Genomic DNA, 11,594 nt, shown 5'->3' with positions numbered 1-11,594 from the left:
CTTGAAATGATAACTTCCAGGAAAAAGTATTTTGTGGAATGTTTTCAAGTCAAAACAGGAAGTTCATGTATGAATTTTCATAAAGTCATGGAGCCCAAAGATAACCTTAAATAATGATGAATTTAAAAAATATTTTATTCTCCTCGCTTATATGTAGCAGATGTGCAGCTTGGTCTTCATGTGGGTCCCAAACAACTGGAACAGTGCTATCCCAGGGGCTGTTGCCTGTGTATGGAATATGTTTTTCTAGTTGGGCTGCCTTGTCTGGATTCAGTGGGAGAGGATGCGCCTAGCCTTTCAGAGACTTGAAGTGCCAGGGTGGGAAGATACCCAGTAGGGTACCACCTGCCCAGAGGAGAAGAGAAAGGGGGAAGGGGGAAATAGATTATGGGAGGGGGTGACTGGGAGAGGGGTCAGTGAGTGCGGTGTAAAGTGTATAAGTAAAAACTTATAATAAAATTAATTTTAAAATGTTTTATGACTGGTGTAAGGGTACAGACATACCCGTAACCCCAGCATTCAGGAAGTAGAGGCAAGGGGGCCACAGATTTGAGGCCAGCCTGCATTGTCTAGTGAGTCGCTGTCTCAAAACATCTTGTGGGGCTAAGGCTGTAGCTTGGTAGTGGAGAGCTTGCCACACCTGTGCAAGGGTCCAGGTTCAAACCCCAGTACTGGAAAAAATGAAGGACACAAACCTTCAAAGTGTCATTTTTGTATGTAAAAATCGTTTGCCTTCAACCATTAGACTTGTGATGTTAGGTTGTACTCAAAAGATTGGTGCTATATTTTAGATTATCCAGTTCAGAGTAACTGATTTACAGTTGCACCCGGTTCCTAGCTTGCCCATGCCTTGGTTTCTGACCCCAGCACTTAGAGCCACTCCTCAATTGCTCTCTACTCAGCAAGAGAATTCTATTCTTTAGGGAGGTTACCAGGGGGCAGAAAGCCAGTCCTTTTGGACCCTTGGTCTACCCTCTGTCCCATTGTGACCGCTTCCAACTATGCCGAAGGTTTATAAGGTACAAAGACACCAGGGTCTCCAGGTGTACACACTTCTGTCTTCCGATGTCCACTGACCATTCTGGTCTGCACTAAACATCTTTCCCATAGGCCTCTATAATAGCCCGCATCTCTGATTTTTGGACTTGCTATAACTGTTTTGTTGTATATTCACTCAACAACTCCTTCCCAGGTAGACAGGTTACTTCTCTGCTGGTGAAAGGAACCAATCCAAGCCAGATTAGATTATATTTAAGGAAGTTTTATTGGGAAGCTGTTCTCCAGCGGGCAAGTTCACTGGCCCCAAGGATAGAAGCCAGGGGAATTGCCCAGGGAGAGGAGTCGGGGAGGGGGAAGAGAAAGAGAGAAAGGGCATTCGGGCAGAGGGAGGAGGAGGAGGAGGAGGAGGGAGGGGAGTGAGAGAGATTGAGAGCAAGAGAGAAAGGTCTGGATTATTTTGGAAGGAACCTCTGGGGAAAGGGCAGCCCAGCCCCTGGGCTGAAAAGTTTAGGGCTGGGGGCAGGGTATGCCTGGTAGGGTCTGAGGGATGCTGGGAGAACCTGGAGGTCAGGCCGGTCTGCTTTGAATATGTAAAATATGCACCTCCACCCCTCCTCCCGGGGTTTGTAACCAAGCACAGGTATCAGTGATTTCTTAGGCACTGTGATAGGTACTGAGCACCCGTAGTGAACATCCCTGCTTTCTGGATCTTATGTTTTAGTGTAGGAAGGTTCACAAGTGGGGTTCAGTTCTATAGGGTACCGCCCTATAAATAAGAGTCATGAAAAAACAGGTAAGGCAGATAGAAAGGAACGGAAGTGAAGGGCGGCATCCTGGAAAATATATATTTTTTAACCTGAAACTTGAAGGAATGGAGGATGAAGCTGTCTGGGAGCAGAAGGCTCAGGTGGTGGAAGTAACAATGGTAAACTGGGTGACAAGAATGTGCTTGACCTACTCAGGAAACGGCAAAGATGCTCTCTCTGGTCAGAGCCCAGGGACCAGGATGCCACAGCAGTGAGGTCAGAGGCCAGGGCCTGCTACTTCTCTTTTAGCTGAACTAGCTTTGCACAGTTGTTATGGAGACTGGGAGGGGACATCTAGGATGGTGGAAGAACTTGTCTAAGGTCAAGCGACTGATGGCAGAGCCACACAGTGGCCCAATGCAACTGATTGCAAATCCTTCAGCCCTTCCCCAGCATCCTGGACAACCTTAGTTACTGCGGTGTAGACATGTGGGTGAATGACAGGGCACCGCGATGATGATGTTGGCCCAACTCGGTGTACTTTCAAGCCAAATGACACCTGCTCAGTGTTTTCTCCCCTCGATTGGGGTCAAGTTTACAGAAATGAATGCAGAAACCAACTGTAGCAATGGGGAAGACTTAGCCAGGAATCTGACCTTGGAAACTGCTTAAGAACCCCCCCCTCCCGGCCCCGGGAGGGAGCCCCGGACAAAAGGCAGCTGTGCCTGACAAGGGAACACCCGGAAACTTTCACGGAAAATTGCAACCCAGTCCTGGAAAATGCCTGTCAGGATCTGCCTCTTCGAGACACAGATAAAACAAGCCACTTGGTGCTCCCTGTAGGATGAACGTTGGCAGGAGCTTGGGGTCACAGTGAGGACAGCTGTGCCCACCTAAGGGATGAGGTAGGCCTGCAAAACGCCAAGTTCCAGATTCCCAAGCCAGGCACGTACAGAATCCAAAGCCTTCCCCCCTCAGGCCCACCTAACATCTACAATAGGTCCGTCTGACTGCCTGCAGTAAATGGAAATGGCAGAATGGCAGCTTGCTGCATGGCTCGGTGTGATTTCTAAATCAAAATCCTGTCCAGAGGACTGAAGAGACTGGGTAAGATGGTTAGCTGCAGCCGTGGCAGATGGCAAGAGCGTCCTGAGAATTCTTCAGAAGGGACCGAGCAGCCTCTCCGTCTCTATCAACTTCCCTCTGGAGAGTCTCTCGGGATGAAATCAAAGCGAACGAAACAGGAAGTGGTCCTTATCCTGTGATCTCACTTTGGTGCCCAAAGGGAGGCCTCTTCCCCACGGCGATAAGAAAACGTGTCTTCTCAAAGATGTGAGCAGGGTAAGGGAGCCTCTGACGCTCTTGTCAGCAGGATGCTGAATGCTTGGCCAGGACCCGAATCATAATCTCAGGGAGCTAAAAGCTGACATGAAGGCCCAAGCCATGAATGAGCCCCCCGCCCCGCATGGAAGGAGAGTGGCGGGTGTGGGCAGGGTGCGGGTGTGGGGGCCAGGCCTTCACAGTATCACACAGAACTTTCACACCGGGACTACATATCCTTCCTGCCTGTGTATCTGCCTTCCGGATTCCCGGTGAAGATGCTGATGCCTTTAACAGGAAAGGATGTGGGAGCGTTGGGGCCCCAGAGCCCATCAGGTTGCATCAGGAGCAATTAGCATCCAAAGAAAAAAGCCCAGAAGGGAAACTGACTGACAATATCTGTGTGGGTCTGCTGGATGCCAGAGAAATCCTCTCACTCTGAGCTTCATGAAGCTCTGTGGTGTGTGTGTGTCTCTGTGTGTGTGTGTGTGTGTGTACATGTGTGGCTATGTCATAGCAATCGGGAGGCCACATCTCATTTCCAAACACCACGGTTTGGTTTTCTCTCCTTTTATTGAAGTGTCTTTCCTTTGGCCCTCAGCCATGAGGAGTAAGGAGCTGAGAGAGGTACCCGGAGCCTGACTTTGGCCAGACTTAACTTTCTAGTGTGCAGGCATCTGGGGGCTTGTATCAAGTCATCTGTCCTCGAGGGAGCCGCATCCAAATTGAGCAGGGTAGATTTTTTTTTTTTAAAGCTGAGCACAAGAGAAATGATGATAGATAAAATTTCTAACATAAACTATTTGATTCTAAAAAGTATTCGATTATTAATGACGAGACTAACTTCAACAATGAAGACATTTAATAGTGATATAGGGTAGGAATTTTCAGAGGAGGAAATAGCTTTTTTTTAAAAAACCAGGAAGACAATTAAATATCATTTCTCACCTCTTAGGACGGCTACTATTTATTAAGAAAAATGTATGTCAGGAGCGAGTGAAGAAGTCCAAATCCTGATGGCTAGGGTTGTGAATGGAAATGACGTCACCAGTCTGGAAACCTGTATGGGGAATCCTCAAAGCATTAAAACTAGACCTATCACGTGATCTGACATTTCTGCTCTGGGGTAGGGTCTCAAAGAGATCTCTGTATCCCATGCTCTCACAGTAGAAGTATTCTGAACATCCCGGAAGCGACAGAGACCCTGGGGATGGATAAACAGATAAGGCAACCATGCTCCCTGCGCGCAGTCATCCATGCTCACAGGAAAGGCATTCCAACGACTGCTGCGACGGGATGGACCTTGGGACCATCACGCTAAGTGAAACGGGCAAGGTTTGGGAAGGCAGGTTCGTTATGAGTCCATGTCTGTGAAATACTGAGAACAGTTGGGTTTCAGAAGACAGACCCTGGGTTGCATCCCGCGGCAGAAAGCAGAGGGAGAGCGTGCTCAATGCTAGAGGGTAAAAGCTTCCATTTGCAAGATAAAAGGAGTTCCGTGGGTGGGCTGGGAGTTCTGTGAGTGTGCTGAGAGTACTACGGTGTGATGTGCGTGGATTTTGTGTGGTGCTAGGATCAAACCCAGGGCCTCAACGTAAGCCAAGCAAACACTCTCTCAGGGAACTGGATCTCTAGCTACGAAATGGACATCTGTAAATAGTTACCGTGGAAACCAGGGGTGCAGCCCAGGGGTGAAAAGCTTAACTGACTTCTGCGGGCCCCTGGGTTTCATCCTCAGCAGAGAAAGAGGGAGAGAGAAAGAGCAGAGGGTAGGGAGAAAGAAAGGACAGAAGGAAGGAAATAGTTGATAATCTTTAAACCATATGTAAAATCATATGCTTATCATAATGACAGAAAAAAGAGACAGGGTTAGAGATAGAGTGGCCATGGAGGACAAGCTGAAACTCTTCCTCCTGGCCTCTATCAGTAATGAGAGTAGAGAAAGATGAGAAATTCAAGACATGCCACCTAGGCCAAGCACGGTGTCGCACACCTTTAATCCCAGCAATCACGAGGCAGAGGCAGGCAGATCTCTATGAGTTTGAGGTCAGCCTGGTCTTCTATATAGTGAGGTCCAGGATAGCCAGGAGACCCTGCCTCAACAAAACAAAACAAAACAAAACAAAACAAAACAAAACAAAACAAAACAAAAGATATGCCACATGGTGGGAGGGGAAGTAAATCTGTCTTGAGAGTAAATGTCATGGTTGTGTTTGGTGTCTTGGACCACACAGCAAGAGGCACTAAGGTAGCCCCTCTGGCTAGCATCTGGCACAAGGAGTCAAATAGAGACAGTCTTGGAAGATGAGCCTAAACCCCATGTTATTTCGGCATCTCCAGTCTTTGTAGGCCTCAGTTTCCTTACCTGAAAAATAAGAGAGATCAGTAGGATGCTACCTCACTTGCTGTGTGACCCACAGACCTGGGGCTGAAGGCTCTAAAATCCAGTGCTTTGAGCAACCTCAAGGAAGCCATGGCCAGTGGGATTCACTGCACAGGGACTGGCTGAATTGTGCTGAGTGTCCTGTCCTGTCCTGGATACCAGGATAACTCTATGTTTAATAAGAAGAACTGCAAAATGCCTTTCAAAAAGGTCACTGTGTTTTATATCCCACCGGCAGTGTGTAGGGGTAAGAGATTGCTCCACAGCCTTCCCAAGGCTGGCTACTGTCTGAATTTTTCAGTCTTAGTTATGCTAGTGGGTGTCGAATGGAATATCATTGTGGTTTTGATTTGCATTTCCCTGTTGACAAATACAGTGGGATACATTTGCATCTGTTTACTGACTATTTATCACATCTTCTTTGGAAACGTATCTTTGGTATTACCTGGCTGCTTTTGGATACATTTTATTTGTTGTGATTTTTATCATTTCTTAGTACCTTTTTTTTTTCTTGCCTTGAGTTTATTTGTAAAAACAGCACAGGACACTGGTCATCTGCAAATAGTGTGTGGGTAGGTGTGTCCCAGCAGTCCATCTGTCTTCACACTGGCAGGAGCCTTTCTATGGGGCCTTCACCGGGGCCTGGGCTCCTTTGGGAGCCTGGGCTGGAGCTGAAGCCTGGGTCTTAGCTGGAGCTGTGGCCTCTGCCTTGGTTTGAACCTTGGGCTTTGGTTGGCAGAGCCTCTGACCCTTGGCCATGTAGCTTCGAATCCATTTCCCAAGCTTGAGGTGAGCAATGAAAGGCAGACGGCTGAGTTTGTGGCTGGGGTCCTTTGGCATCTTGGGCCTGATGTCCTGAGCCTTCACAAGGGCCTTGATGGCTTCTGCAAGCGCACTCACTGCCTTTGCATTGTTGGCCTGCATCTTCTTCAGGCCTTTCTTGTGCTTCTTGGCAAAGTGCATGTTCCTCAGCAACTTGGGGTCAACCCCCTTAAGAGATTTGTATTTTTGTGACTGGGGTTTCTTGATGCCATTTCTGTGCCATTTGCGGGACTGGTTGTGTGTGGTGTGGTTCTTGGACTTGGCCATGCCTGCACGGTAACCCATGGCTCCCGCAGCGCCTGGGACCAGAAGAGAAACTTCTCATTACTTTTTCAAGATAGCTTTTTATACAAGTCTCAAACAAAATATATGAATTTCAGCTATTTTCCCCATTACATGGCTTATCTTCATTTTCTTATGAGTAGCTTGTGGATCACAAAAACATTTTCTTTTTCATCTAACCTATTTTTCTTTGTTGTTTTGTCCATGACATGTTATCTAAGAAAGCTTTGCCTACCCCAAGTCCATAAAGACTTACTCTGTTTAAATTTTTTTTTTTATCTTCTTATTTGATATGTCTGGAATGTTTTACCTGGATATATGCACGATATGAATGCAGTGCCCACAGAGACCAGAAGAGGGTGTCAGATCCCCTGGAACAGGAGTTACAGATGGCTGAGAGCTGCCACATGGGTACTGGGAACCGAACCTGGGTCCTCTGTAAGAGCAGCCAATGTTTTTAACCAATGAGCCATCTCTACAGCCCCTGAGACTTGTGTTTATCACTTATTTTGTTTCTCTAAGAGTGTTGAAGTTAGCATGACAGTGGTGGCACACGCCTTTAATCCTAGCACTTAGGAGGCAGAGGCAGGCAGATTTCTGAGTTCGAGGCCATCCTGGTCTACAAAGTGAGTTCCAGGACAGCCAGGGCTATACAGAGAAACCCTGTCTCAATCCCTCCCCCCCCCAAATAAAAAAAAAGAAAAGAAAAGAGTGTTGAAGTTTGGGCTCTTACATCTAGATACACACACAAGGGGCCCAGCTTCATCATTTTGTATGTTAATTTCTGGTTGATATTCAGCATCATCAATTGGGGGAATATCCTTTGGGTATTGAATTGTGTCAGCATGGACTGAGTTTCCATCTATTATCTTATGTTTTCTTCCCACACTATCCTTGATAGCTTTAGATATTTTCCTCTATTATTTTGAGCCCCATAGCTGTGTGTGACTAGACTTGCCTTTTTTTTTAAAGATTTATTTATTTATTTTATGTATGTGAGTACACTGTAGCTGTCCTCAAACACACCAGAAGAGGGCATCAGATTCCATTACAGATGGTTGTGAGCCACCATGTGGGTACTAGGAATTGAACTCAAGACCTCTGGAAGAGCAGTCAATGCTCTTAACCACTGAGCCATCTCTCCAGCCCCAGACTTTCCAATCTTTACTATTTTATGTGTATGAGTTTTTTTGTCTGAGTGTAGGTATGTGCACCCATGTGCATGCCTGGTATCCTTGAAGGTCAGAAGGCAGCTTTTAGTCCCCTGGGAGTAGGGTTACAGACTGTTGTGAGCCACCATTTGGATGCTGAGAATCTAACCAGCGTCTGCAGCAAGAGCGACAGGTTCTTTTAACCACTGAGCCATCTCTTCAGACCCACCTTTCCTATCTCAACACACATGCAGCAGGACACAAGTAGACCGAGCCATTCCAATCTTCCCGTACTAAGACAGACCAATCCTTGACATCTCAGTACAATAATAGTTTATTTGTCTTCTGTGCCATTCAGGGCTGAGTCCTTGGAGGAGGAGATATTCCACACAGACACTGAAGACTCAGGATCTAGTCAACAGAGGAGAGATGGAGAGGAGACGATGTGTAGTGAGTGTCCAGCTGTGCCTGCCACACTCTCTACACACCATGAGTATAAGAACCAGAGAACTCCATTTACACATCGTTGGCTTCCAGCTGCTGTAGGAGCAGTGTTCCCAATCCCCTTCTGAAAGACCGTTTCTCCATCTATGCTAGACTCTGCTAGTGAGGCCCTGAGGGAAGAGGCCTGAAGACAAAGGTCCGAGCTAAGTACAGCTCCATGAGTCTTGAGGCTCAGGGGGAAGAGACCTGGTTGTCTGAAACAGAGGGATGCTAAGGGTGTAGTTTGGAGTTTGATCCCTGGAAGCAAAGACCATTTCTCCTCTCCAGAAAGAACCTGGAGGTACTGAGCCATACATCCTCCCAACTGTTCTCCTGACCCACCAACTTTTCTTATCTGCACTCTACTTTTTCTTTCCAAAACGTTTATTTATTTTTACGTTATGTATACAGGTGTTTTTCCTGTATGTGTGGCATGTGCATGGAGTACCCGAGGGGGCCAGTAGAGGGCGTCTGAGCCCATGAGATGACGTATGGGTGCTGGGAGTTTATCCTGGGTCCTCAGGAAGAGCAGATGGCAGCCATCTCTCCAGCCCCATTTCTACCCTTCCGATGGAATCCACACCACTTCTTATGTTCTGCCATCTTGCTCTGGAAGCCGTTCTGGAGGAGATGGAGAGACACCAGTTCCTTCCTGAGCCATGTGCTATCTCAGTTCTAGCCCCGCGGCTTTGATTTTTTTCCTCGTGGGGTGCTAATGCTAGCTCCCTTCGGAGAGCCCCTTGCACCTTACTCTAACTCCCATTAAGGGTTGTGTATTTTCTACTGTGTATTTTACTTCGTCAGAGCCAGCTAAGAATAATGTGTCTCCATCTTTTCCTTTTTTTCTTTTCTTTTTTTTTTGGGGGGGGGGGTGGAGGGGGAGTGGTTTCGAGACAGGGTTTCCCTGTGTAGCCCTGGCTGTCCTGGAACTCACTCTGTAGACCAGGCTGGCCTCGAACTCGGAAATCCCTCTGCCTCTGCCTCCCAAGTGCTGGGATTAAAGACGTGCACTACCACTGCCCGGCCTGTCTCCATTTTAACTCTATCTCAAGTCATACCCTGCCCCCCACCACACACGCTTCCTCCTACATCAAGACCCCCTTTCTACCAAGGATATTCAAATAATTTCGTAAACCAGGCTGGGATTGTTATTCCCCTTGCTTCCACCTCACCTCCCCAACCCATCCTGTTGTGACCTGCGCAGGTCATCCGTCACGCTACTGCGCTGAAAGCTCTTGCAACATTCATCTATTCATTCCATTTTACTAATTAACACATTTGTTATTTGTCTCAGTCTGGCAGGCCCAGCCCTGGTTGTCAGTGTGAATCTGTGAGTTCCATCTCCCTTCACAGCCAGGGATAATACTCCTCTATGTTCATCTGGGCTCTGGCCTGTGGTCTCAGGAAGCTTGGGAACTGAAGCCACGCCCTCAGCTCCCACTAGGCACAACCACACCTCCTGCCCGTGAGCCAGACCAACATAGACTTAGATCCTTTATCAGGCCCTGTGTTCAAGCACGCCTTCTCCCGGCCTCTCACTGCAGCCCTCTAGGAGAAGAGCGTTCTCCTCATTTTTTAAAGATGAGGCTCCGAGAGGTTAAGTAACTCACCCAAAGTCAAATCACGAGTTCCGGAGGCAGCGCACAAATTCATGGCTGTCTGAGTTCCCCTTATCCGCTTCACATCCCAGCTTGTGTGCAGATAGATATTCTCCACACTCATCAAGGATAAAGGGTCTCGGGCTGGAGAGATGGCTCAGCGGTTAAGAGCACTGACTGCTCTTCCAGAGGTCCTGAGTTTGATCCCCAGCAACCACACGACCATCTGTAATGGGATCTGATGCCCTCTTCTGGTGTGTGTCTGAAGACAGTTACAGTGTACTCGCATACATAAAATAAATAAATAAGTCTTTAAAAAAATAAATAAAGGGTCTGGGCCATGTCTCTAAATGTACGTGCCAATCCCAAAGGCAGATAGGGAGCTGACAGTGGAACTCATGTCTCTTGTGTTACACAGCTTGGTACATACGCCCTCCTGACCATGCTGATTCATTCATATGAGAGAAAACCAGCAAGTTCAACAAAATGTGTTCATGCTTTTTTTTTTTCATTAAAAAATTATCTTATTTCATGTGTACACGCATTTTACTTGAAGGTATGTCTGTGCGCTACATACATGCAGTGCCTGTAGAGGCCAGAGGAGGGCGGCAGACACCCAAGGACTGGAGTTATAGATGGTTGTGAGCCACCACGTGGGTGCTGGGAATTGAGCCAGGTCCTTTGGAAGAACAGCCAGTGCTCTTAACTACTGAGCTATCTATCCCTCCAGCATCTATAGTTTTAATTTTTCCACCGTGTGGCTGAACAGTATTTTTATAAAGAAAAAGACATGGATCTTAAGAGCAAAGCCGAGACCCAATTCTCTCCCATGAGAGAAGGGGCAGCTGAAACCCCTGTTAAGCATCCCCAAGCAGCTGGCTTTATGGAGTAGTGTTCTTTTGCAGCAAGTTTGCTAGCGGTTGCTAACCAGAAGTATACAGATATGTGGCAAGCATGCAGTACCTGTGCAGACCAGAGGAGGGCGTCCCACTGGAGTTGTAATGAAAGGTTGCAGACTTCTTGCACTAGTAACCACACATACAATCAGAAATGAGTGCTGTTTTCCCCATGGGACCATTTTTTATCACCTGCTGAGTTTTCTCCCAAACTCTCAGCTTTCCCGGCTACCATCCACAGCAGTGGCTCTCAACCTTCCTAAAGCTGATTCTTTAATATATGATCCTCATGTTGTGGTGACCCCCCAATTATAAGATTATTGTGTTGCTGCTACACAACTGTAATTTTGCTACTGACATGAATAGTAATATAAATATCGGACGTGCAGGAAACCCCCAAGGGGGTCGCGACCCACAGGTTGAGGACCACTGGTCTAGCAGCTGATTGGGGGTTGGGTGTAGGCAAAGGGAATCACTATTTTAATTCTCTTACCTCCCTGGTTTTTCACCTTCGAATTTTCAGCTTTAAAAAAAATAACAATCTACCTCTTTTTTTTTTTTAATGATACATGAAACATTTAATCTGCCATTAAATGTTGCATCCAACACGAATGGATTTAGGCAGTCTCTTGGTTGTGTGTGTTGGTGGGGAAACAGCAGGAAGTTGCATGGGGTGGGTTGTAGAACGTGTGAGAGGGTGGGTGTGTGTGTGTTGGGGGGGGCTACCTGTGGAATTTGCAAAGTAGCTTTGAGTTCTGAAAATTCAGCTCCACCTGCATCTTAGAGACAGGTTTTGGCACCGAACTTTGATAATGGTTCAGAGCTGAATTGTCAAAGTAACTAGGAAGGGTCTGGAGCTGATGTAGTGTGAGCCACTCGTGTAATTTTACATTTTCTGGGAACCATTCTTTAAG

The 11,594-nt window shown here is 47.0% G+C and overlaps 1 pseudogene; it reads right to left on the bottom strand.

Annotated features, from left to right (window-relative positions):
* Positions 1-6,069: 6,069 nt before the first annotated feature.
* On the bottom strand, positions 6,070-6,561 carry LOC110293835 (large ribosomal subunit protein eL29 pseudogene; annotated as a pseudogene).
* Positions 6,562-11,594: the final 5,033 nt, after the last annotated feature.

This window comes from Mus caroli, unplaced genomic scaffold (assembly GCF_978045245.1).
Source record: "Mus caroli unplaced genomic scaffold, Mus_caroli_1 scaffold_4, whole genome shotgun sequence".
Lineage (NCBI taxonomy): Eukaryota > Metazoa > Chordata > Mammalia > Rodentia > Muridae > Mus > Mus caroli.
This window is presented reverse-complemented; position numbering and strand designations above follow the sequence as displayed.